Consider the following 22,266-nt stretch of genomic DNA (forward strand, 5'->3'; position numbering starts at 1 on the left):
TTATTTCAATGTTTATTGGTGACATTCATATTGCAATGCATATTTGTGATGTTGATTCTATTGCATATTGGTGATGATTTTGATATTACAACGCTTATTGATGTTAATTCCTATTGCAATGCTTATTGGTGTGTTAATGTTGCAATATTTATTGGTGGAATTTTCTTCAACTACCAGCAGACGGAACCATGATGGGTAAGGCTCCTAAATTTTCCATGATGGAAAAAGCTGTTTCCCGCTGGCAGAAAATTAGTTAGGAATTTTGTTAGCAGGTTAAAGGCTGATCTCAGACGGGAACCAAATTTGCAATCATTTGCATCTCATGAATACTCATTAAAAACTGACTGGTATTACGTTCTCCCCTCTGAGTGCCCCACCAATGGATAATTAGTACGTTCTATTTCCCAACTATATATTAGGTGGTGTGTGCTTGGAAAGCTTCAATTCATCAATGACTTGGAGGTCAGTCGATTCTACTTCTGCGATGCTGTGAGATAGCATATGCCTGTATCACAAGCTGTACCACTGCTTAACTTGGGAGGCAATACCTATAGAGAGGAGGGAAATGGAGACAGTACTGGGGATGGCAGTGAAACATAGGAGGGATACAGGACCAGGGTGTGGTCAAGAAACAGAATGGATTAAGGAAAGTCTTTCCAGGGCTAAGGGTTATAAGACCAAGGAAGAGTCAGAGACTGTCCTGGGGCTGAGGCCAAAAGTATATACAGGAGTTTAACAGCAATGGCGCATTGAATGTTGTCAACAGTGAAGGTAATATGTCTAATTTCTCACTGTATTAACCATTTCTGGCATCAAGCTTGTTGAAAACATTTGCTCCTGCTTGTGCTGGCATGATCTCTTCCAATGTCAGAAAAGAGAAGTGCTCTTTATTGCTTGATGAAGATCTTTGGGACTCGAGCAGATTCATAACCAATGCTCTTACCACAATGGAATTTACCAAACCAGAAGGCTCTGTGACTCTGACAATCACCTTTTTTTCCCCATCTCTTGGAGTTCTTTCAAGTTTAATCAGTACTTTATGTGTGAGATGAATCATGGTTTCATTGCTGGGTCAATAGTGATGCGATATTCCAAAATCTTCAAAGCATTTAATGATCTCATTAATCCATTCTGGGTGTATTTGTCTTGGATTCTCGAGGGGTCTTCGGTAGGGGATTTTCACAGTAACTTCATTATAATGTTAATGTAAGTTTATTTGTGAGACTAATAAATAAACTTAAGTAATGCATGCATTCTGTATATTCAGCACAGGTCTTCCCTGCTGGTGTCATAGGCTTCAAGTTTCCTGAAAAAAGGCATAATTGCTTTTTCTTACTGGAGAAGAGTTGTTTGCTTTGAGTACTGAGGTTATTAGGAAAGGGAAAAAAACAATGTTTTTACTCTTGGTCACTGATTTAATAATTCTGCCAAGGTCGGTCTTCCATCACCAAAAAAATCCTCTTAATAACACAAGTAAGAGCCGCACTCGTGGCTTACAACATACAAATCAATACTCGGAGACTTACGAAATACCAGTCCAGATTGAAACAATGGGTTTTAACCCCTCACTGCTCACTTCCTATTGGGCAAGCCTCTGCAAGACAAATGCACCCAGAATGTATTAATGAGATCATTCGATGCTTTGAAGATTTTGGAGTATTGCATCATTATTGACCCAGCAATGAAACCAGTGATTCATCCCACACATAAAGTACCAATTAAACTTGAAAGATCTCCAAGAGATGGAAAAAAAAGGTGATTGCCAGAGTTACAGGGCCTCCTGGTTTGGTAAATTCCAAATAAAGAGTTCATATTCCACGAAGCCCACAGGGTATTTATTGATGATTTCCCATGCCTTTTGTGGTCATCGTAACACATTCAAAAGAAAAGTACTGTTCTAGTACAACATTACAATGTAGAAAATTGCCCAGGTATGGCCTGTCTACAAAAAAAAGGACAAATCCGATCCAACCAATTACCATGCCATCAGTCTACTGGCTATCATCAGAAAAGTGATGGAAGGTGTTATAAACAGTGCTCTCAAGCGGCATTTATACAGCAAAAATCTGCTCACTGATGATCAGTTTGGGTTCTGTGAGGGCCATTCAGCTCCTGATCTCATTATAACCTTGGTCTAAACAAGGACAAAGAGCTGAATTCAAGAGGTGAGGTGAGATCTACTGCCTTTGATATCAAGGCCGTAATGGGAACCAGGGAGAATTCGAGATAGGCAATGAATGCTAGCCTAACCAGTGACGCACACATTCCACGAAAGAATAAACAAAAAACCTTTAAGATCAATGGAGGTTGGACGGGTACAGCTGATGACTCCAGAAGCAGCGGAGACAGCAAGATACCCGATTTGTTCCCTGGTTGGAGTTAGACTATCTCAGTCAGGGCTTTGTTTGGAATACCTGAAATAGACCTAATGCCCCCTAATGTTTGGGAATAAAGAACTAGCCTGTTCTAGTGACCCTCACTGGCATCATGTACATGTGGATGTCTGATCAAGATTAGTCTTGACTGTAATACTTCATATGCTGGAGCAATCAATAAACATTCACTACCAATGCTTGAAGTGTCATTGTTAAGACACCAGAAGATGAATCTGCTCCTTGTACATTACCCTAGAAAGATGTAAAGGCCTTCAAGAGCAGGGGAGAAAGTTAACATTGTAACTGGTTTAAAAGAAGAAAGGCATGACAGACAAAAAGAAATAAACACAATCACCAACTTTTTTAAATTAAAAAAGCAATTTTTCAAATGTAATAACAGAAGTGCTACAATGGAACTGATCTAAATTCCTTTAGGACTGTATTACTCATGAATTATTATTTTAAAAGATAATTACTTTAGTATTTCTGCATCAAATTAAAATAATTTGCTTCAGGATTTACATGCTGGCTGACTGTACAGAAGTCTATTTTGGCTGCTGGGAGTTGAAATCAAATAATTGGCTTAAGTCTTGATACCCAGTCTCGACACATTCATTTTTACTGTGATTGGCTCGAGCAATAGATTAGATCTTTAACCTCTGAGCTTGAACCCAAGGGATGGAAATTTCCTCACTCTGTTGTCAATAGCCAGGCAATTCAAAACATGTTTAAATTGTTTACATGAAATTGCTCTTAACCAAATCAAAGACAAATTGACACAGGGTGGATGGTGTCAGACATGGTAAAATGCCAGATTTGTGTAAGACAAAACACTCTTGGCCAAGATAGTGGGAGCCTCATTCTGCAACTGGCATTATTATACTATAACAATGATAGAATGCTAAAAGTGCAATATAAATGCAAGATAAGATGCTTTATATGAGCTCTCAAATAAAATGTGTCATCAATGCACACAAGGTAATATTAAGACAGATAGAGAAAAGCTTGGTTAAAGAGGAAGATTTTACAAAGTATCTCAAAGGAGGAGAGTGGTAAAGAGAGTTAGGGAGGGAATTTCATTTCTTATGACCTAGTGGTATTATCACTAGATTATTAATCCAAAAACTCAGCCAATGTCCAATGTCCGGGTTCGAATCCTGTCATGGTAGATGGTGGAATTTTAATTCAGTAAAGAAAAATCTGGAATTAAGAATCCACTGATAATCATGAAACCATTGTCGATTGTCGTAAAAACGAATCTGGTTCACTAAGGCCCTTAGGGAAGGAATTCTGTAGTCCTCACCTGGTCTGGCCTACATGTAACTCCAGAGCCACAGCAATGTGGTTGACTCTCAACTGCCTCCAAAGGCAACTAGGGATGGGCAATAAATGCTGGTCAGCTAGTCACCCAACTCCCACAAATGAATTTTAAAATACATACAAAAGAACAAAGACTGTTGCTGGACACCTCTGTCAATGCTAACCACCCACCCCACCCACACCCCCCTCACCCCGCCCCATGATTATACGCTGTATTTCCATGCCCCCATCCCCAGTAGAAACTGATTTTCTTCCTCCCCAGTTGTGGCGAATGCCTTCCCACTCAGTTACTCATATCTCCCAACTCAAATACCACATCCCCCACTTAAGATTCCCCACTGAGAAAGAGGACCGCCCCTAGAGAACTGCTGGTTAATTTGGTTAGTTGGCAGCTCCAGCAGTCCTGGCAGTGCCAAAAGTATTACCAGCACTGCAATGTGGAAGCAGGAACAGGCCCATGGATCACTGGAAACAGGTAAGTCCAGGTTCTTCAGCAGGGTGGGTTTGGACAGGATAGGGAGGTGGCGGGGGTGTGGGTTGGGTGGTAGGTTTAAGGCAATAGGTGAGTTGGAAGAAAAGGGGTGATTCCATCTTAGCAGGGGCCACCTCTCCCCCCACCTCCTCCCTCCCACAGCAAACCACAAAGAGCAGCCCCTGAAGATAGAAATCCCACTTCATTCCTGTCCTTTTGAAGAATTTATTTAAATAATTGGGCTGTACACTCCTGCCTGACAGCCCACGCCAACCATTTTATGGTGAAGGCAGCTTATTATAGTGGTAACTTGACTTGGTAACAAACCAAATTAACCTTTGATGATCTATGTAAATTTGGTGCGTGGGCTGCCAAAATTTTGGCTCCCATCCATCCCCCATGTTTTTGGGGGTGAGCTCCAGCATGGGTGGAAAGCTGGTGGATGGGCACTTGACATATTTTACACCAAAAACCTACCTGGCGGGAGCATGTAAAATGCAGCCCCTTATTTTTAAACTGTGGACCCGAGTTCTGGTCCGAAGGTTTGAAAACAATATTTACTTGAGACAAAAATAAAAAGTGTTAACGTGGCATTACTGATCAAAATCACATTTGTTGCATTATATTGTACTGCACAGTAAATTTTACTCATGAGATGTACTATGCTGCTGTTCAGCTTATAGGATTAGACGCAGTGGATTTGGAAATTTAAAATGAAATAGAAGAATCTGTTGGTGAAATGTTATTATCTTGTAATAGCAGTTCTAACCCAATGTACACAATCAGGTCCTTTATCTGAGTGGATGCCCCATTTAGTTTAATGAAATAATTTTTAAGAGAGTACAAACAGGAAAACAACATTGGTGGGACAACATGTGGAAGAAAAAACTGATTTGAGGATCTGAAGGAAATAGCACTGGAAAAGATGAAGGGAAGCAACAAATATTGTTCACAGTTCTGCTGATGTTTTTATGAATAAATATTTTTGCTAATTGGCACTTTTCAGAGGTATGCAGTGACAGTGTTTCAGAATTGAAAAATATTTCCAGCATAAGGCACTTTAATATTTAATTTTTCATTGTACCCATTTTTTCATTATGTTCTTTTTGATCAGCCCATGGAGGCATCGTCATATATAAAATGTTGGGGATAGGGAAGCCCAGATTAATTTCAGGATGTGGAGCAGGAGAGAAAGAAGGACTGTTTCCATATCATAAATATATGAGGAGCCTATCCTTCCCTAATTGCTTCCAGTGTCCCACCAATGATGCCCACCACCACCAAGGTTGTATACCATTTCTGGACTGAGAGGATAGGCAGACACCTCTAACTCTTTGACCTATCCTGCAACTGGGTTAGGTTGACCCGACTGGATTTGTGATTTATCTCCCCCAGCACTGTGAATTTTTACTAATTCTACCAAGTGGGAATTAGGAGACAGTGTTAGCTATGAAGCTGACAAGAAGTGGGCAAGGTGTAAAAGAGGTATCTGACCCAGTGCTGTCCATTTTCCACCCATGGGAACAACTTATATTGGCTCCTGTGTAATGGTTAGAAAATGGATGGACAAATTACACACTGACCTGCATCATATCACCATTCAAAGTAGCACGATGAAACCATCTCAATATGAGGCCTCAAGCGAGTGTCATACCAGCAGCGGCCATCACCTTCTGGTGACACTGCTGAGCACAGAAGAGCTACTGGTCTCTGATTTGCTTGCAGTTCCTAATGGATAGGACTTCCACTTCAGGGATCCTTGACTCTGGGGATGGTCTGTTGCTAATCTTTCAAGTGCTGGGCGACACAAGCTGCAGTGGCCTTTCCTCAATAGAGGTAAAGCTGGGGTCTTGCTGGCTCTTTAGCTGCTTGCTGAAATCCCTGTCACACCCACAAAATTGTGTTCATTGTTGCAGGTTTTGTCTCTTAGGTGAGATATTAAACTGAGTCCTCATCTAAATTAGAAATTAAAACGTCCTGTGTTATGATATGAAGAACAGAGATCCTGACCGAGCTTAAAGATCATCAACTCCCAATGTGGCGAGTCTCCATCACTGGCTCATCCCTTTGGTTGATTTTCCTGTAAAGGTTGGACAAAATGTCAACCCATTGAGGCAAAAAGGGCACTGCTAGAAATGCTGTTCATCTGGTGAAATGTGCTTCTACTGATTTCTCACTGAAATTACACAGAGAGACTGGGAGGAAGTTTGGCTTCAGTATTTGATAAAATTCTACTTAGCATTTCAGAATAAAGGTAAATGAAATGCAAGTCTTTTAAAGAGAGTCCTTTTTGCCATAGAGCACAATTCAAAATTACAATGGGTTCAAGTCATAGTCTTTAGCTGAATAAAAACAATTACAACCATCTCCTTTTGTGTTAGTTATGGCTGTAGATGGTTGCAAATACTTCAGCTTTACCTTTTGCATTGAGGTGCTAGGCTTTTCCATCATTGAGGATGGGGATATTTTTGGAGCTTTACTGAATGATTAGCACCTCAATGCTGAACAAGTTGATTTGGTAGAGGACACAGTTGTTGAATTGTCTTTCTTCTTACTAGACTTGGAGGATCTTGTAAAGATACTGCTGGTGGTTTTCCAGTGTTTTGAAGTGCCTGTTGGAGGCTGTCCAAGCCTCTGAAGCATTATAGGAGTGGGGGAATTACTGCTGCTCAGTAAACCTGTCTTGGATTTGAGTTCCTGCTCCTCAAATACTCTTTTTCCTCAGTTGGCTGAAAGCTGAGCTGACACACTGGAGGTGATGATAAATTTATGTCATGCATGTGTGCCTTCATCCAGTAGTGGCTCCCAAGATATGGAAACTCATCCACATTTTTCAGGATCTCCTGTTGAATCTTCATGATGTTCGGAAGTGTTGTGCTGTGGGAACTGATTGGAAAAGGACCTTAGTTTTCTGAGTGTTTAGTGAAAGGGCCCTTTACTCAAACACATTGGTGACAGAGATCTGGTGACACAAGTGGCTCAATGTAGCCGACAATGAGTTGACATTTTCTTTCCCTTTTCCTGTGGAACTAAAACAATCCACCCAATCACTCCTAATTCAAAAACTAAAATGTCTGGCTTAAGTGCAGGTATTTGAAACAATAAACCAAACTAACCACATCCAAATTACTGCAAGTCTTGAATTTAATTCAGTGAGTGTCTTTTACCAGGCAAGTCAATTTGTTAGTTTGCTTCTGTTGTTCTTGTGTGCAAGGTGATTTGAAAAACATGCTTTCCTTCTGTAGATATTCACTCGCCATCCTAGATTACTCAGTCTTTCTTCTAGTTCTGCTCACTTGATGAGTTGATCTTCTGGTTATACATCCACAGCGGTCTGACATCAAGCTTTGATTCCTTGGCAGTCTCGCAAGCAATTCAATGAATAACTACTGAATGAAGTATATCCTGTGGGATAGAAGAAGCCAGTAACTCTGAGTATCCTGACGAAGCCAATGTACCCCCAAAAAATAGCTTTAGTGGCTATGATTTGTTTGGGTTCTTTGATGTCAAAGGTTTGCATGGTCATGTGGAGGTTTGGTCTCCATGCCTAAAGAAGAATATATTTATCTTAGACCAGGTATAATGCAAGCCCAGTAGATTAATTGGTGGGATGAGAGCATTATTCTATGAAGAGAGATTGAGTGTATAGCATGTGGAGTTTATAAGAAAGAGATATGAACTTATTTTCAGAAGGCTTGACAGGATGGATATTTCTCTTGGCTGGACAGTCTGAAACAAAGATGGACAGTTTTATAATAAGGAGAAGGCCATTTCAGACTGAGGCCAGGTGAAATTTCTCTACTCAGAAGATTGTGAATGCTTGGAATTCTCTACCCCAGTGAGCTGTGAATGCTCAGTTGTTGAATATATTCAAGACTGGGATCAAACAATTTTTAGATTCTAAGGGAATCACCCAGGGGGATTGGGAGCAAAAGTGAAGCGGAGATCAAAGATCAGTGATGACATTGAATGGCAGAACAGGTTTGTGGAGCCATAAGACGTACCCCTCATGTTTCATTCTTGCAGACTTCTATCTGAGTTACTCAGATTTTTTTCTCTTGCCTCTTGAGTTAGAAAGCTGTGGATTCAACACCTAAGAGCCAGAATTGGAGAAAATAATCCAGACCAACATTTGAGTGCTATTCTGCAAGAGTCTTGAAATAAGAATGGTTCAGGTTGTATGTTAAATCAAGCTCCCATTTGTCCTCTCAGTAAAAGATTCAGTCACACTATTCAGAGGAGACCAGAGGAGCCCTTCCTAGTGTCTGGTCAATTTAACATTACCACAAAACAGATACATAGGTCATTATCTCGTTGACGTTTGTGGGGCCTGCTACATCAATTTGATGTCATATTTTCTCTCATTGCAATATACTTTAAAAGTAGTAAAATGGCTTTGAAGTAGATGGCTGAATAATTGGTTAAGACACTATACAAATGGAAGTTGATTTGTTCATTTTTTTTTCTTTCATCAAGAAATGTGATCCAAACATATCTAAACCCTCAGGCTAGAATGAAATCTACACCTTCTTTCTTGAGACTAGATTTCAGCATGAACCTAATCATGTGATGGGATTATTGATCACAATTAAGTGCATTTTTCTGCTTACAGGATAGAAAACAAGCTTAAGACCTGGCTTTGGTATTTCTTTGAATGCTTTGGTCCTCAGTTGTAGACTGTGTACTTGATGGATGTTTGATAGTACATGTTGATCAGCCAACACAGATTATTGAACAATATCACTTGTTCTCTTCATCAGGACACTTTTGCATAGCATGCTCTCTATTTCCTCAACAAAAATTGACAATCTTTTCAAAGCGAAGAAAGCAGCTTCATAGCAGGCACCCAAATCTACAAGTGGGAACCTTTCAGCTGGTACATTCATGCACAGTATATAAAAACCAATCAGCTGTAAAAATGTTTTTAAAATGAGCCTGATTTTTGTCAACTTTGTGCTGTAATATTTTGTAAAAATGATCTGTGTAAATTATGGCTCAATTTAAAAAATGTAGTATTTGTAAGTTTTCTTTTATGAGTATACGGTATTAATACATGGTCTTTTTAAAATAATTTAGTTAAAAGTATGCAAGGTCTGTCAGTTTGGAATATTTCTCAAATAAATTACTTATTTTTATGCATTCCATCTATAATGTTCAACAAAGCTGGAGTTCCAAAAGAAATGAGTCGCTATGACAATATAGGATGAGATTTTTGTGATGGAATACTCCCCATTTGTCTGGATGAGTGCAGCTCCAACAATACTCAAGAAGCTTGACACCATCCAGCACAAAGCAGCCCGCTTGATTGGCACCACATCTACAAACATTCAATCTCTCCAGCACTGATGCTCAGTAGCTGCAGTGTGTACTACCTACAAGATACACTGCAGCAATTCACCAAAGATCCTTAGACAGCACCTTCCAAACCCATGGCCACTTCCATCTCGAAGGACAAAGGTAACGGCACATGAGAACACCATCGCTTGCAAGTTCCTCTCCAAGTCACACAAAATTCTGACTCGGAAATGTATCGCCATTCCTTCGCAGTAGCTGGGTGAAAATCCTGGGATTCCCTCCCTAACAGTATTGTGGGTCAACCCACAGCGCGTCGACTGCAGTGATTCAAGAAGACAGCTCACCACCATCTTCTCAAGGGCAACTAGGGATGGTCAATAAATGCTGGCCAGCCAGTGACACCCAGGTCCCATGAATGAATAAATAAACGCCCAGAAATCAGCAAAGGTTGATGGTGGGTGGGAAAAGCAGCGTAGAGTGGTTTTGCCTGTTACATAGTGCCAAAGATTTTCAGTCACGGGTTCCATGCCATTTCATTGGCAGGAAGACCTCCAATTGGCCTGTCCTGGCATCACCTCAGCACTACAATCATGGGGGCATCACGTTTAAAGGCTGCCCCAGCACACACCAGTCACACTATGAAGGTGTTGCAGAGGAGAGTGTTAGCTGGAGAGTGTTAGCTGTCAGGAAATCTGGCATTTCCACATCAGGAAATCTGTCCCCAGGTTTCCATATGCTTCACTAGAGAGATTCTTGAATGAAGTATAGGCCTAATTTGACATAATCTACTCCCACTCGGGGCACTCCAAGCAGCAAGGTCATGAGTGCCAACGCGCTGCAGGAGAGGACGACCATCCAGTGCCACGAGAGGATGAATGATCTCATCTGTTTTGCCAGGGCAAGTCATTCTTCTCATCACTCTGGACTCACACCTCACAGAGCCATCACACATCCACAGTGATCCCACTCCCTGCCAACTAAGGGACACCACCACTCACTCTCTCATACATATTTTCTCCCCTGTGGGTTTTGTCCTCATCACCTCGCTGGTCCAACTCACCATTCACACATGCTAGGCATCCTTATCATCTGTCATGGCAACCATCCTGATAACACACTTGCTATCTGTTTTCATGCAGGAAAAGTTGGCTCACAATAAGAGGGAGAGAAATAACAGACTGGCGAAGGGATGTCAGAGCTGAAGATATCCAGCTGGCTGAGGAGGACATTGACTGCTCCTGTGCTGATGATGAAGTCGGTGTGATAAGCCAAGTGAAGATCTAGCACTGCAACAGCCATCAAACAACAATGCTCTGAGTCCTCTCTCCTGTTTTTAAAGGTCCCTGTCCTGCACTAATGACTTCTCCTTTCCGTTACAGGCACATCTGGGAAGCAGCCCAGGGAGTCCTCCAGCCACAGAGGTGGGGGGGTTCCCACACTCGGAGCATTGCTGGAGGCCAGGAATGTGCTGAATCCCAGCCAGGTGACGAGCCTCTGGATTTAGTCATGACTCAATTGCTGGAGCTCCAGGGACAATCTCAGGAAATCAGGAAGAGATGTCTGGTACACTGCTTGGATTGAAAGGCTGCATGCAGGAGTCCATCTACCTTCTGTTTAAGGTGATAGCGCCAAGACCCCAGTGCAACAAGATCAACACAGCTAGGTGGCAGTTGCCGTAGAGACCTTGGTGCAAGACTTCTGTCCTGCATTGCAGCAGGACATGTGCTCCATGATGTAGGATGTGCGCTCCATGGTGCAGGACATGCGCTCCATGATGTAGGATGTGCGCTCCATGGTGCAGGACGTGCGCTCCATGGTGCAGGTACTTGCTGGGATCCAGCAGTGTCAACGCCAGAATATGGTAGAGCTTTTCGAACTCACTCCAACTGTCTCTTTATCCCCAGGAGAAAGCCAGGGGCTCCCAGGCACTCATATAGGCAGAAACATCAGCTGGTGCACACCCCAGGGCCACACACCCAGGTGACTCTGGGAGTGTCTCGCCCTGTGACCGCTCCAGCTCCACAGATTGAGGAGGATGGCACTGCTGCTCAGCAGGACCTCAAAAAGTAGGCCGGGGCATTCCAAAGGATACCTGCCAGGGACATCACAAACAAGAGGGAATGATAGACAGCAGACTGCCTCCACCTCCGCTGTGGATGTTGGGGATGCACCAAGACATAACAGTATGGTTAGAAATGTTAAGAAGCCCCAGTTGAACAGTGTGGGCATGGATATTAAGCACTTGTACATAACGTTCATCTTAGTAAATAAACTCTCATTAATTGCACCCTTTCTGTAGCTCCTTATATTGATCAGCTTTGTTCCTGGAGTCCCAGCCTGAAAACTGTGTTCCTGCACCAGGAAAAGGCAGGTGCTCAGTCCAGGGCTTCCTCCATGTGTTTTGTTTCCAGCACATTGGTGGTGTCCCTTCACAGTGACTGAATGTATCAGTCATGTCTGTTTCTCATCAGGAATGAGGATGTCTCCCACAATGTTAAGGGTGAGTGTCACTCATTCCAGTCATTGTTAATTTGTGCTCTCTGCACCTTTGAGCTGTGGATGGCCCCCTCTCCTATATGCCTCAGCCTCCTGTGATACTGACCTCAAGGGTACAGATCACAAAGAAGGACATAAGATCAGCAAAGGTAAAACTTTCCCCACTGTGTTGCCATGATATGACCCTAGTCATTGGGAGTAAGCGAGCTGCCAACAGCCAGACAGGAGGCAAACACTCACAGAAACTCTGTGAGAATTTATGCCTCTGTTCCTTTTGTAAGTCATCATCATCCTTCTGTAACGTAGGGACTATGGACAACTGCTGTGTCCCTATTACAGGAGCCTTATCATAAAGTGTTGCTGCCATCAGTCTGACAGGAGAGCAATGCTCACAGAGACCATTGGAGATAATGGGATTCCTCATCACCCATGAATCTAGTGACATCTAGCACATCCCCAGTTCATTTGCCTTGTCTGGACATTACCATTGCCTTATTGCCAACATCCGCCCCCTTGAGGGTCTCTTCAAGCTTATCCCCTTCGACATCCTCTTCGCTGGTCCTCCAGGCATGTCCATTATCTATAACTGAACGGTCTCCACTGCAATGGATGCAGCTCCTCCATCTTTTCCTCAGGCACTTCCTCCCACCATTGCAGCTCCAGGTTGTGCAGGGTACAGCGAGCAAACACAGTGCATATCACCCTTTGTGGACTGTGAAACGTGTCAGGGGTCTGAGAGTGGCCCTGAATGTAAGGGCTGTGCACAATCCCTAGGATTCAAGCACACATCTACAGGATGTGTTTGGTGATCACATACTAGCTGAACATTCAATGAATGGAAGTCCTTGTGGTTCATATAGTTTACTGCTTGATGCCCTGGAGATTTGAGTGCCACACGAGTGCAGTCGATGGCATCCTGCACCTATGGAAAAGCAGAGATTTATGCAAAGCCCATTGTTCTTACATCCTGGCTTGGAAACTTGTGTGTGGAGGCTTATGAAATTCCACAAAGGTCACCTGTGGAGCCCTGGAAGCAGCCACTGGCATAAAAATTGAGCACTTCTATAACTTTAAATGACAGTGGATGCCTTCCAAGTTCCCATGGCACCAAATCTTGCAGAGGGCATCAGATGTGACCAACCAATTCCCTGAACTCGTGCAATCTTCGACGACACTGATTCTTGGACATCAACAGTTGTGTTAGGCACCATCTGCAGACCCTGGGTATAGTGAGGTATCACCAAGCGACGGCTCACTGGGATTCATTCTCTACGTATGGAGCAGGCCCTACCACCCCTTCCTCTTATGGTTCTGCTCCTGCCTTTGTTGAGCTAGGCGCCACCATTAACTTCCACATCTCTGCTGCCTATGAGTAAGAAGAATGACAACGAGAATGACAGGCTCCATATTTTGTAAATTCTCCTCACTGCAGTATTGAAAAGAGAGATTTGATGGTTAACATTTGTCTTCTGAGGATCACTCTGTGCTCATCTGAAGTCACCTCTCAAAGCCCACTGGCTCAGGTCCTGACCACCACGAAGATGTCCAGTCCATACTTCAAATGTTACTTCAGCAAGACCCAACACCATCTTTGCCCTACATCACATGACCATGTGGACACAACTTAGCCACTCGACTGCAAACTGAGCTCACATCTCTGGAGTAGGCACTGTCCCAAGCTACACTTCAAGGCTTTGCACTAGACCTGGTCAGGGAAGCACTTGTCAATATGCACTTTGGCACACAGCCATGGATTAGGGGCACTCTTCCAGGCAGTGTACCATTGACTATTCTCTCTAAGGAAATGTATTGCTTGCCCAACCAGCCAGTGACGCAGGCACACCATAGCATTCACCGTTTTGGAAGTCAGTGGTGTACCAAGGGTTAAATGCTGAACAGCAATCAGTGGCATTCATATATATAAGTGGTGATTGAGTGGGCAAAATTATGTGACGAGTTTCACACCAGGCATGTCCATTATCTATAGCTGAAGGGTCTCTGCTGCAACGGGGTAATGGTCACTGACATGTCTTTCCATTAGCCTTGCCCTTGTCAACATTCTGCCTCCATCATTCCAGTCAATCCCCCTTCCTGTGTCAACCCGATACCCACGAGTCTTCCTTTCGGTAATAAGCCCCTGGTACCCTAGAGTCAATGCTGCCCCCCCCACCCACCCCCCATGTTACTCCAGGACTCTTTCAGAGTTACTCCAGTCTTCCTCCAATGTTACCCTGGTCTCATAGAACATAGGACATAGAACACTACAGCACAAACAGGCCCTTCGGCCCACGAGTTGCGCCAATCACATCAATACCTACCAATCTATAGACCTATCTATAACCCCCAATCCCATTAAATCCCATATACTCATCCAGAAGTCTTTTAAAAGACCCCAGCGAGTTCGCCTCCACCACCACTGACGGCAGCCGATTCCATTCACTCACCACCCTCTGAGTGAAAAACTTACCCCTAACATCACTTCTGTACTTGCCTCCCCGCACCTTAAATCTGTGTCCTCTCGTAGTGACCATTTCAACCCGGGGAAATAGCCTCTGAGAATCCACCCTATCTATTCCTCTCAACATTTTATAAACTTCTATCAGGTCGCCTCTCAACCTTCGTCTCTCCAGGGAAAAGAGTCCCAGCTCCCTCAACCTAACTTCATAAGGCATGCCTCCCAGTCCAGGCAACATCCTTGTAAATCTCCTCTGTACCCTTTCAATAGCTTCTACGTCCTTCCTATAGTGAGGCGACCAGAACTGCGCACAGTACTCCAAATGAGGCCTGACAAGGGTCTTATAAAGTTGCAGCATTACCTCCCGATTCCTAAACTCAATCCCTCGATTAATGAAGGCCAGTACACCATACGCCTTCTTGACCACATCCTCCAACTGCGAGGCCGATTTAAGAGTCCTGTGGACCCGGACCCCAAGATCCTTCTGCTCTTCAACACTACTAAGACTCCTGCCCTTGATAGTGTACTCGTTCATCCCATTGGTTCTGCCAAAATGGACGACTACACATTTATCCGCGTTGAAGTCCATCTGCCACTTCTCCGCCCAGTCCTGCATCCTATTTATGTCCTGCTGCAACTTTTGACATCCTTCCAGACCATCCACAACACCACTGACCTTCGTGTCATCAGCGAACTTACTTACCCATCCCTCCACTTCCTCATCTAGGTCATTGATGAAAATTACAAACAGCAAGGGTCCTAGAACAGATCCCTGGGGCACTCCACTGGTGACTGACCTCCATGCAGAAAAAGACCCATCCACAACCACTCTCTGCCTTCTGCAGGCAAGCCAGTTCTGGATCCACAAGGCCAAAGGCCCTTGGATCCCATGCCCTCTCACCTTGTCAAGAAGTCTTGCATGGGGGACCTTATCAAACGCCTTGCTGAAGTCCATGTACACCACGTCCACTGCACTTCCTTCGTCAATGTGTTCATTCCTTCAAGTGAGACCCTGGTTTCCCAGAATAAAGCCCAGTCAGCCCAACTGAAGTCAGAATAAATACCCCCGAGCTGAGCCAGTACCCCTGAGTCAAAGGCTAATCATCTCAAGTTGGAGCCGATGGCTGCAAGTCAACCCTCTTAATAGGTGGAGCCACTCTGTGAACGCTACATTCCCCTCGGAATGATGCTCACTCAGTGCATGCCTTTTGAAGCCAGCTGTGATTTGAGCCATTCTGACATCATTCTGACTTGGCTGGATTTTTTGACAGGGATGGGCAGGGGCTAGGGGTGGTTGGTTCTCCAGTATGGGCCCAATAATGAAATGCAAATATATTAGAATGAAATGGGTAAAGTGGACCTTCACTAACGGGGAGCGGGGTGGAGGGGGGGGGGGGGGGGGAGGTCAGGGGGAATCACAGCAGGCTCTCACACTGACGGAAAAGGCAACTTTGGCCTTCTCATAATATTTCCCATTCCCATCTCCGAACCTGCCCAACGCCAACAGGAGTGGAAAACCCCAGCTACAACTTAACATTTTTACTACTAACCAATGGTTTTTTTAAAAAATAAATTCTGACCATTTTCAATAACCTGAAAAATATATCCTGGTAAAATCAGCTAGGCATCTTGTTGCTGCTCACCATTCAGTGACTCCTGGTAGAAAGAGTATAAGTGTACTTGAGTGTGATGCTTCATGTGAAGCCCACTATCCCACTGTCTAAGATTGGACTAGAGGTCTGCCACGGTTTGTGAAATTATATCCTGCCATGTTTCAGCATTCTCTAGACTAGGGAAGAAAAAACAGGAGAAAAGCAAACAAAACCTTTTTTGAAAGGTTATTTATATTAACACCCAATGGATTTTGTATTTGACAGAAGCAATTATTGAACAATGCAGACTGAGAAAAAGTATGTTTAGTTCAGAGACCAGTGCTTTTAAAGCAATTTTCTTTGTGCTTTTTTAATTACTTCTAATAATTCAACTCTGAATTTTTTAATATAATGCATGTGTAAAGCAACTCGATGGAAAATATATATTTTGTTAGATGGAAATGCTGCACTTAAAAGGTTACTTACCAGTGCACTAATATGCTTTTCCCATGCTTAACATTCTTGGTTTACTGACATTGCTCATCTGATTGTTGTTTCATATTTTCTGTTCTAATCTTCCGTGATCCTGGTACTGCTCTCTCCTCTGAGGTTCTTTTTACTGATTAAATGAATCTGCTCAAAGCCCCGGTTCCCAGGCTCTTTGATCTAATCTGATCTGATTTGATCTGATCGGTTCAGCGGGACATCGGGGAATTAACAATAAGCAGCTTTAGCACAAGTGTTTAATAACTCAACACAATCTCCTTAGTGCAGAGCTGCTCATGTTCTCATACAGTCAACAGTTTGTGGTGTAACAGATTGGACATCCTTCTGAACCCAAGGAATTTTCTGTGCTGTGAAACTAATCACTTCAAGTTCCTTCATAAATCACACTGAGCGGATTTTATCATCTAACAAATGAAAGAAAGAAAAAAAACTTTCATCCACTGAGATAAAAAGGTCCTAGAATATTATAATCTAAATTCTATCATCTTATTTATGAATTCTCTCATCTACTTAACTTCCTACAAGCATGAAATAAATTAAGCAGATTCAACCTCAATGAACCCACCAGACCTACACTGACCCTATTTGGAAATCCAATGAAAACAACATGGTTTGGATAAAGCAGCTGCTGTTGGCTTCCATTCAGCACAATGTAAAGGAAATGATGGTGAACGGAAGTACTGCAGAACATAAAAGCAACTTGTATATAGGGTTAATCAACATTTTTTTGTTCACGTCAACACTTGCAGTGGCCGTTTAGCTCTGTCCTTTCAGAAAAGGATCACTTGCAGTAAGACTTGCATTGCCTAACAGAAACAGGTGGTTTTGAACAGTTTCTGTCAATCTTTTATTTGTTTATGAACAGGCAAAATACTGATATAAATCCAGGGTCATCTTGCTCATTTGCTTTACTGTGCTGAACATGGATTGCCACTCTTCTAGTTCTCTCCCCACTGCAAATCCTGGATTCAAAATAAAGTCATGAATGGTTAAAGCGTAGAAGAAGATCATCCTGCTGAGGAAATGTTGCCTCTCTTGCAAGAGCCATTTAGCTAGCACCACACCTCTGCCCTTTACTTGGAGCCCTGCAATGTCTATCTCTTATGTACTTCTCCAATTCCCTTTTGAAAGACATGACTAAATCTGCCTCCATCACACTCTTAAGCAGTGCATTTCAGATCCTAAATAAAAGTTTATAGACATCTTCTTTCACAAATCCCTGTCCGATATGGTGTTTGCATTATCACTTTATTGTATGTGTTATTCTATACTTAAGTTTCATTAAATTGATTAAACAATTTTTCCAAGACTTTTATAAATTTAGCCAGTTACTAACTGAAATAGTGATTACTATGGCACTTCTATTCTTATTGATATTTTCTTTATTTTGTGCTGGGGAAAAAGATTAAATTTTTATAAAATTAGGATGAATTATATAACTTGGAGAGTTATTTTATTTTTACATAAGAATTTTTGTTGGCAAGAGAAACAGTGATGATTTATCCTACTCATTATTCTTTCAAATAGATATATAATGAGCCCTCTGGCTCTGAAATACCCAATCCCGGTGATACTAAAATCAGTCACTTTCACTTAAGCCTGAATACATTTACAGTACAATAAAAAAGATCTTTTATACGATTAGTCAATCCCCAGAGCTTTGCATGTGAGTAATCTGGCGTGTGGAAGGCTATGTTCCATATGCATTACCTGTATTAAGCCACTTTATTTTTCATCAAGCTCTTTCAGTTGTCTCTTGTGAGAATTTGCTTGTCTGTTGTGTGATATGGCAACTAATGACCACGCTGCAAAGTGTTCACTGATGATGCTGGTCCTTATTGCGTTGATTTGTTTTGATTTAGGAAAGACTTCAACATTGCTTTGACCTAGACTTCCATTTTGGAGTTACTTGGTATGAATGCCTCCAACAAGCGATCTGGGTCGGTCCTGAATCTATATATTGTGTGTTTTCCTCTGTATCTGTGTTACCTTTCATAACAGTGTTAATCTGCCCCTGTATCTCTGTTCTCTTTATTTTCTCTGTGATTTTTTTTGCCATAAATAATCCCGGAAGAGAATTTCACTCACTGGAAATGCATATCAGAAACTTGGGGGTGCACCTGATTAATGGATCAATAATTTTCCGTTTGTTGAAATGAACCAATTTTTTTTATGCTTTGTTCTTTTTGCTGTGTCTGCTATTGTCATCTTTTCTCTGTAACTTTCAGAGTGCCCTTAGGATTTGCTCTGTTATTCCACATGTCTTTTTCTTTATGCTTTTTCCTGCAATGATCTGAAACAAAAAAAGCCAAAGACATTACCTCAATTGTTGCACAATGGGGAGACATTAAACAGCGAGTGAGAGAATATGGGAGACTGTAAACAGGAGATCCATGGTCAGCTCTGTAAATGGTGTCACCCGAACGGCTTTGATTTGCTAACCACCTGTTTTTAGCATAAGGCCTAAGTTGACCTGAGTGTTATCACACAAGGAATGTGTGGAGATACTATTGTCAGTCGGTGACTCAGAGTGCATCTGCATTGAAAAGCTTTGTTTCTGCATGACAGAGGGGACTTTGGAGCATCAGGAATTGGAATGGACATGGTACATTTTTGATTTGTTTTATGAATCATCTTTGAATTATTATGAACTGATGATTACTTGATGTGTTTTATTTTTGATTTTTCGAATGAGCTGAAGGAACATTTTCCACAAAGGCTGCATTCTTGGAGATTATTTTATGTGATAATATGAATAGATGGGAAAAGGTTTATGTGCAACATTGCAAATGTAGAAAATAATTAGGAATAAGACAATTGCAGTGCCTTGCCCAATGAGAAATAACAACATGACTTATCTAAGTTGAGAGTCTGGATTTTCCTGTCCCAACACAGATTGAAATGCGTCAGATGGACTTTAAAAATGGTAGGTGGGACGCAAATCCGGGATTTCTGTCTCAATGCCAGAAACATAAAGTGTCACTGGCACAGGGTGAGGGGACAAGTCAGGAACCTGCATGCTGATGCCCCCATGTTTCTGGGACCAGTGTCGGACATTCTGCAATTCTGAGAGTGTCAGGCCAATTTTGGGAAAACATACATGAATTACACCAGTACAAAGGTACCATGAATGATGGAGGATCCATGTTTTGGAGGCTGGGAACCTTATGCAAGGTAAGTATAAAAAATCTTGGCTACTTCACATATCATAATGAAATGCATAAATTATGTGTGTTTTAATAAAGTGAATGATTTTAGTGTATTGAAAAGGTAAGTACCCATTAAATAATGTGATTGCCTGGTTATCACTTCTGACAACTGACAAGTATTGTGAAAGTGGAGAAGTTTTCAGATGCATTAGAGTATGTTATACTTTGGATTGAGTGCTATTGTAAAATAGTAAAATCAAGATCTGAACTTGTGAAATGTCTCCATTGCTTTAATTTTTCCATGTAGTTCAGCCATCTGTTTGTCTGTTTAAAAGCTTGGAGTGATGGGCAAGCTTTAACTCAATCTTTGACGTTCAACTCAACTGTCTTTTTGGCTATGACAAAACTTTAACAGATGGCTGAGTTTCTGTCTGTGTTAAATAGCTTTAATAGATCCATTCCAGGAGGGTTTATATACATGGTTGTTCCATGGAATTTCTCTATGAATGCTTGGTTGACTTCCAATTTGTTGATGGATTCCATGCAGCAGCTCTCTTGGCACAGCTGTCAAAGGAGAGGTGAGCTTATTAATTTTGAAAATGGTTGAGCTTTTCAAAGAGGATAAACGTTTTTAAATGGGTATCAAATAATGTCTGTTTATTTTGACAAGATTATGAGATTTTCAGGTGGGTAATATTTTTAAGTGGCTGATCAAATAAGGTCTGTTTATTGAGCTTTCCAAATCAGATGTTGGGCAGAACTTTCTACACCCTCTTCCGCACCCCCCCCCCCCCCCCCCCCACCGCAACCCCAGCCCCACCCCACCCATCCCTCCGGCATGTCTTGCAACAGTGGAAGTGGTTGGCGGCTGAATCTTCAAATCCCATTAGGTCTCCTGCTGTTTGCACCACCCACAGGTAGGGAGCCTGTGGTAGAGGTTCACCGTCAACTAGATAGGAAGATCCCATCATTGGGAACAGTTGAAATGTTTTGGTCAATGAATAGGAAGTGCCTAATCAAGTAATGTTTATTTATTTTGAAAGGTCTATAGGCTTTTTGAAGACTTTCAAATATTATTATAGGGCTTATGAGATCAGTTTCTAATGGATACTGGATGAATGGGTTGGTGGGGTATAGGATGTTACGGGGTGAAATGGGGTAGAGGTGATAATGGGAAGTGAGAGGGTACGTTGGGGGGACCATGCAGTAGTTTGGCAGCAAACACAAAAGCTCCAAACTTACACAGGTTACAAATCTGACATTGGCAACAATATCATATATGTCAGTGCCCTTAAAGGTTAATCCTGCCAGAGTCAAATGTGTACCTAATTTGCATGAATGCCTACACCACTAGGAATATGTTTTGTATACCCTATAAACCACCAGTCTGTACTCTACTGCTCTTCGGGAGGCTAATATGTTTCATCTCACATGGCATATCGACCTACAAATTTATTCACCATCTCTCAGTATCGGGAGTCCAGGGGCTTTCCCTGCCCACTCCATTTCATATTTGAGGAAGTTTGAGGATCCACCACACCAACAAGGTCAAATGAAGCCCCCATTCAAGAGCAGCACCCATGCAGAGTTATGACAAGAAGTATGTCAAAATTGCTTCAAAATTTTTTCTAATGTGGATTTATTCCATAACCTTGAATTTTCATTGCTGGCAAGTTACTTTTTTTTTACAATCAATTTGTCTTGTAAACAAAGTCAATATGGTACTGACCAAGGAGTAAGAACAGTAAAGAACAAAGAAAATTACAACACAGGAACAAGCCCTTCAGCCCTCCAAGCCTGCACTGACCGTCTAAACTAATAAACCCCTACCCTTTCAGGGAGCATATCCCTCTATTCTCATCCTATTCATGTATTTGATAGCCTGAGCTGCTGAAGCCAGTGAATCCAATACTGACAAAGCTGCTTTCAGGGTAGCGTGATTCCAGCAATGCCCAGCAGAGCAACCTGTGTTCAAACCTGACTGGATCAGTATTAATATCAGGAGTTATGTCAATCACATTAAATATTAATTATAAGTAAACATATTTAAGAAATGTTCTGGGAAGCCCTTTGGATTCTGTTCACTTGACTGGTCAGATAATGTACTGGATCTTACTGACTGCATTTCTTTAGTGGCATTTTGGTTATACATTGAGTTAGCCCCAATCTGAATTGCGGTGGACATGATGATGCTAGAATTGGCCTCAGTTTCCTCAGCCTAGGGAGGACAGATTTGGCCTTCTCCTGAGGTGCCCAGCATCACAGATGCCATTTTGCAGACAATTTGATTGATTCCATCTGATTTCAAGAAATGGCTGAAGGCAATGGAGACCTCAAAGGCTATGAGCCCTGACAATATTTCAATAATAGCACTGAAGACTTGTGCTCCAAACTTTCTATGCTCCTAGCCAACACTGATAGCTACCCCTCAACATGGAAAATTGCTCAGATATGTCCTGTATACAAAAAACAGGATAAATCCAAGCTGGCCAGTTACCACCACATTAGTCTATTCTCAATCGACAGTAAAGTGATGGAAGGGGCCATCAACAATGCTAACAAGCAACACTGCTCAGTAACAACTTGCTGACTGACACTAAGATCA

At 42.2% G+C, this 22,266-nt stretch overlaps 1 long non-coding RNA gene across 1 annotated transcript in view; it reads right to left on the reverse strand.

Annotated features, from left to right (window-relative positions):
- LOC145343446 (uncharacterized) overlaps positions 1-16,549 on the reverse strand; it is a 32,011-nt gene extending 15,462 nt beyond the window's left edge. Inside the window, exon 1 of the long non-coding RNA XR_013886707.1 lies at positions 16,492-16,549. This is a non-coding gene — a long non-coding RNA (uncharacterized LOC145343446). The remainder of the gene's footprint in view (positions 1-16,491) is intronic.
- Between the last annotated feature and the right edge of the window lie 5,717 nt (positions 16,550-22,266).

Source organism: Carcharhinus amblyrhynchos, chromosome 5, assembly GCF_965287045.1.
Source record: "Carcharhinus amblyrhynchos chromosome 5, sCarAmb.v2.hapA, whole genome shotgun sequence".
Classification (NCBI taxonomy): domain Eukaryota; kingdom Metazoa; phylum Chordata; class Chondrichthyes; order Carcharhiniformes; family Carcharhinidae; genus Carcharhinus; species Carcharhinus amblyrhynchos.